Source organism: Dromiciops gliroides, chromosome 3 (assembly GCF_019393635.1).
Source record: "Dromiciops gliroides isolate mDroGli1 chromosome 3, mDroGli1.pri, whole genome shotgun sequence".
In the NCBI taxonomy this organism is placed as follows: Eukaryota; Metazoa; Chordata; class Mammalia; order Microbiotheria; family Microbiotheriidae; genus Dromiciops; species Dromiciops gliroides.
The window spans coordinates 517,592,407-517,598,587 of NC_057863.1; the positions used below are offsets into that span (position 1 = coordinate 517,592,407).

General features: G+C 36.0%; 1 pseudogene; it reads right to left on the reverse strand.

The window, feature by feature from the left end:
* Positions 1-483: 483 nt before the first annotated feature.
* LOC122745394 lies at positions 484-1,362 on the reverse strand (annotated as a pseudogene).
* Positions 1,363-6,181: the final 4,819 nt, after the last annotated feature.

Sequence of the window (6,181 nt, forward strand, 5' to 3'; positions counted from 1 at the left end):
AAAAATACCATCTGCATCCTGAGAATGAACTGATGAACTTTAAGTATAGATTGAAGCATCCTCCTTTTACTTTCTACATTTATTTTTCTGAGTGTTTTCTTTTGCAACATGGCTAATATGAAAATATGTTTCACATGATTTCACATGTATAATCAATATAATATTGCTTGTCTTCTCAAGGGGTGAGGAAGAGATGGGATAGATGGAGAGAATTTGGAACTAAATTTTGAAATTACATTTTTAAAATTTACCTGTAATTGGGAAATATTTAATGAAATAAAGATATAATAAAACTGAAAAAATACTGAATTTCCAACAAATGAATTACCTGTTTCTTGTTATGCATTTATTTATAACAGAGGTAACTGGTGTTGAGTAGATGGAGGTAGTGGAAAGTTATGGTGTTTAAGAAAATATCAACATATAGGTTGAGTTTTTTAAGCAGGCATAGTTCAGTTTATTCATTTTTTATAAAAAAAAATATTATGTGGTTGCCACAGCAGCTGCCTGAGTCTTTTGGACAAACACCCGAGTGTGAGTCTTCACAAGATGGTTGGTGAATTCCTGATAGGGAGACTTAGTAAACAGTCTCCTTCCACAGGTCTGGGGTTAAATAGCTGTATGCTTTGGAGATGGCATCAAAGGTAGCTTTAGCAAAGTTGCCCAGAGTGGCAGTACAGCCCCTTGCAGAAGTGTAGCAGTCATCAATTCCAGCCATCATCAGGAGCTTCTTAGGCACAGGAGCTGAGACAATGCTAGTAACTCGAGGGGCAGGAATCAGGTGCACCAAAACCGATCCACAGCACCCAGTGGCCTTGCAGGACACTGTGTGAGGCTTGCCAAGATTATTCCCCTGGTAGCCACATCTCACAGGAATGATGGACAGCTTGGCCAGAATGATAGCACCACGAATAGCTGTGGCTACTTCCTTGGAGCACTTGACACCCAAGCCAACATGGCCATTGTAGTCGCCAATGGCCACAAAAACTTGAACCTGGTATGTTGTCCAGCTCTAGTTTGTTTCTGAACAGGTATGAGCTTTAGAAACTCATGCGTCAGTGAAGACCCCAGGAAGAAATCTATGATCTCAGATTCCTTAATAGGAAGGGAGAAAAGATAGATCTCCTCCAAAGACTTGATCTTCATGTCCTTGACTAGGCGGCCCAGATTGGTGACAGGAACCCATTCCTTATCCTTATCCTTTTCTCCTTGGGCCCCATGGCCTCGGCCCTGGCCTCAACTGTGGCCCCGACCTTGACTTCAGCCCCTGCTGCCAAAGCCACCACAGAAGCCCCCTTGGGCTTCAAATTTGGGGCCCCCGGGGCCTCCAGCTCCTCCTGCAGCACCATCATCACCCACCATTTGGTGTTCGTTAGAAGTAGAAGCAGGTAGAAATTCTTTAGAATAAGAACCAAAGCTCAGATGGAGAACAAGACTGTGAGCAAGCCACAGTTCATTGGGAACAAAGGGAATTGATGGTGGTTAGCAGAGAACTACTACTGAGATCTAGACTGGATTTCATTAATTTCCATAGCGGAGAAGTTGATAACTGAGCATGGTTGGAGTTTGAAAATGGCAATCAAGAGGAAGGAGAACTTTTACTCTCCTACTATAGGTTGTGCTATGTGTGGAAGTGTAGCCATTATTAGAAAAGGTGCATTGAAAGTAATTGGGTGCCAAAAGGAAGGATCATAATTTCAGTGAATTACAGAAGATGGAATTCATGACAGAAAGTGATAAAATATTTTTTTAAATTTTAAATTATGGATCAGGCTTTCCAGAAAGAACAGTTGAATTGGTGGGCATATATAAAGAGAGAACTTGGAAATGAGGACATGAAGGAGTAGATATATGGGGTTGGAGAGGAGGCATGTTCTTTTTCAACCTAAGGATACAATATCAGAATGATGGGAATAGTAAAAGAAAGTGGCAGAAAACCACACAGAAGAATGATTCCAAAAAGAATATCACTGAGGTCCACTGATGAAAGCAGGAAATTAGATGGTTCAAGTTTGATCTTCTAGGTTGTGGCATAGTACTTAGCTTCCCAATCTGTTATGTTGCTGTGTACTCGGAGGCCTCTAGAAATACTTTGTGGCTGCCAAAAGGAGGAAGTGGTATTTTTCTGATCACCCTTTCCTGGTGGGCTGGTGGCTATCACATAGTTCATAAGTCTATAAAAGGATAGAATTTAATGCTTGCCTTCTCTTATTTTCTCCAACAATTAGCAGAGCTTGTCTGGAATCTCTGTGGTAATTATTCTACTCCCCCCACCAAATGAGTGAGTAAACAATCTAATCTTTCAATAATATTGATCTTATTTTTCCTGCATAGAAAAAAATCGCTATTCTATAGTAACTAATGTATATAGTTGCTAGATGTCATTATTGCTTTTGTGTCCAAAATACCAGCAAGAATATGTTGAAGCATCCCTAAGGATTTTTTTTCTTTGTCCCCTATAGAATGCTTGAGTTTATAGAGATCCCTCAATTACCTGAAGATGTCAAAAGTGCATCAGACAAGCAGAGATTAACTCTATTCTGAAGAAAGTCTTCTCTAATCTCTTCAATTTATTTTATCCTTTCAGATTTTTCAATGATAGCTATATGGCACTTAATTAGAAAAACATACTTCTGGATGTAGCTGTACATTTTTGTATATTGATTGATGTAGTAGGAAAGGTTTTTGTACTTATGAAAGGAATCATTTTGTGAAATGAATAATCCTTTCTTCTTGTGTCATTTGAAATTATATGGGGGTGCCTGTCTAAGTAACAATTAATATATTGCTACTTAGAAATTAGAGTCTACTGCACCAGTTTGGGGCATTAAACATTTATTAAAGCACATTAAATGTTAGTAAAGAGAGAGAGCACATGGCTCCTCAAGTTCAGAAGCCCTACATACCTAGGATAGAGAGTGAGAGTTATAGGGCAGAGAGAGTTGAGAGTGCCAAGAGAGGGAGATACACTCCGCCAAGGATTTTTATCCTCTCTCAGGTAGAGGAGGGTCACTGCACATTGATCCAAGGTAATTGGTCAGTAACATTCAAGTCCATTGATTGGCATGACTTGAGGGTGGTCTAGGTGAGTTAACTTCCTTTAGGTAGTCAGGAAGGACAATCTACATTTCATTTGCAATTCTGCTGTCTCTAGGTTGGCCCTGCAAAACTAGCCAGAGTTCCTGTAGGGGGGGAGGGGTCTCTGAGTCCCCTCAAACATTCCATTATTAATAATTTTCTCACCATCTTTTGTACAAATATAATTTTTCTTCTCTCTGCTTTACTTAAAGCCAGTAAGTAAGGATATACCAATTCCTATAATGGCATTTTCTTCATTGATTTTACAACATTAAATTTTGGTTTTCTCTGGAAGCTATTTCTCTTCTGGCTTTTACTATAATCTATAATGGGAAGCTAGTTAGTGCAGTGGATAGAGTGCCAGCTCTGGAGTAAGGAGGACCTGAATTCAAATCTGTCCTCAGACACTTAATAACTCTGTAACCCTGGGCAAATCACTTAACCCTGTTTGTCTCAGTTTCCTTTTCTATAAAGTGAGTGGGAGAAGAAAATTTAAACCACTTCACTATATTTGCCAAGAAAACTTCAAATGGGATTACAATGAGTCAAACAAGACTAAAATAATCTATATCATTATAGTACCTACACTAGTATAGTGCTATTTTCTCTATAAGACATTTGTATGGCCCCTTGAATATACCACCTGCTGATTCAGAAAAGTCAAAGCAAAATTTAAAAAATGATTATCCACTATTGTATTTCAATAAACAGTAAGGGTTTTTCTTCAATGGGCACTGGAAATTTACTGAAGATAGAATTCTCTTACAAAACACTATATGTTCTTTCATAATTCTTCCTAAACTAAGAAAGAATTTTCAAGCTTATTATCTTAAAAAGCTCACAGAAGTATTCAATGATCCAGTAAATCTTGAAGTAGAGAGTGGTGCCTTTTGATTGAATTTTAAGATTTCCTTAAAGTGAATGCCCCCAGAGGCAATTTATTATGCATGGAGTTCCTGGATATTTGTACTACTTTCGAGATAATCACATAAAGAAATCACCATGATGTAGGAGAAAAAGGTAGACAAGAGAACAAGCTTTTTAAATGGCCTACTATGTGTAATGCTCTTTGCTAAGCATTTTAAAAATATCATCTCATTTGTTTTTCATAATAACCATATGAGGTGGAAAGATGTAATAAAAAAAAGCACTGAATCTGAAGTCAAGGGATCTAACTGTGTGACCCTGAATAATTAATAATCCTTTTAAAGTTCTGTTTCCTTGTCTGGAAATAATTAAACTTGTATTACCTACACCATAATGTTATTTTCTGATAATACACCATGAGAATAGATAATAACATAGACTATATAATATCTTGGTAATTATCATATAAACATGAGTTGTTATATGTATAAAAAAGTCCATAAGCTTTATACAGAATACAACAGATTAGGGATGGCTAATAACTAGAAATGTGAAGCAAACAAGTAAATTGGTTTTCATATCTTTAATATACTAAGACAAACTCAAGTGGATCCAACATATAGAAAAAAATCCCCCTCTCAAAATACATATTCTATTTATTTGATGGAAAAAAATCAACAAGTTGGGTATTGTTGCTGTTCTAAGAGGGAATGATTACTAATATTTCAATTCAATTAAATTCGCTCACTATTTTTGAAATTCCTACTAAGTGGAGGCACCTTGCTAAGGGTTTGGGATATGAAGATAAAAGAAATAAAGAAATAATCCTTTTCTTCAAGGTTTTTCTTCAGTTAGGAGTTTGACAAGTTGACTTCTAAAATCCTATTCAGTTCTTGATGTATAAATACTTCCAATAAATCCATAATTTCAGCAGTTTGGAGCCTAAAATGGTATGCATGTCAAACCACCCATTCCTTCTCATCTTGGGTGATGCTTGTCCACATATTCCTATCAGTTCTTCAAAAATAACCTACCAAAAATGTTGGGTGCTGTCCTTAATGTTTTTCAATATTTTACATCACTAATATAGGATTTAGGTTGTCCATTTGTTTTGCTCTCATTTTACATGATCGTTCTCATCCTTTTCTATTCAGGCATATACTATATGATAACCATTAGCTTCTATAATTCTGATGGTTCAGGTAATGATGGTCCTATTGCTATGAGGTCCTCCTCCCCATCCCTCACCCAGCCATTGGTAGACTTGATTCATGATTTAGAGAGCTCAATATTTTGAAATCATGTGCTTCTTCTTTGTTTTTAGGAATTTCTAAAGAAAATTTGACTTTCTTTGACCTTAAAGGATAGAAGGATAAACTATTTTATCAGCCTATACTGGACACATGCTCAAACTGTAGCCAAAATTTTTGTTTACTTTAAATAATTCATTATTTAATAGAATAACTACTCCCCCAACCAAGGCAGCTCATAATCCCTCTTAGTATCTTTTATGTTATGATCTCCACAAAAAGAAGTCTCCTTAAAACTATTACCTGGTGACTAATTTTCTGGTAATGTTCTTCTGAATTTACCATGCTCATCCTCAGAACCAGATCTTAAAAGCTTACTACATTGAATCAGAAGGGACTACATGTTTCTCTCTGACCTTGTGCTGAGTTTTTTTCTGGCTTAATAGGGACTTTGGATCATCAGTGTAATCTTGTTAAGGAAGAGTTGTACACATATGATGATGAGAAAATAAGCAGAACTATATTAAATATAGTTATCACCACAACCACCACCACCACCACCATCATCATCATTGTTGTTGTCATCATCATCATCTACCATTTTTCTTATCTCCTTAATCAACAAAAACAAGTCCAGGAATATTTTTTAAGGGTCCTATGTATTCTTTGTAGTCTATTAATTGTTTTAGATATTTCTGTTGCATATTGTGGGGTTTATATTAAGGGTGAAATTAGATAATATCTGTAAGCACTTTGCACAATGTGTTTCATAATAAGCAGTTAATAAATGATTATCCTCTTCCTTCACATCTAATATTTTATTCTTATTTTGGTATATTTATATAGTCAATTGTTTCCTTGATATTTATTTATAATTGTATGCATATATATGTAAATAGACATATTCATTTTAAAATAAGAGATTAGAAATTTATATATCAGAAATTCCAGATTCTGAACTATATGATCCCTCAGAGATTCTTAGC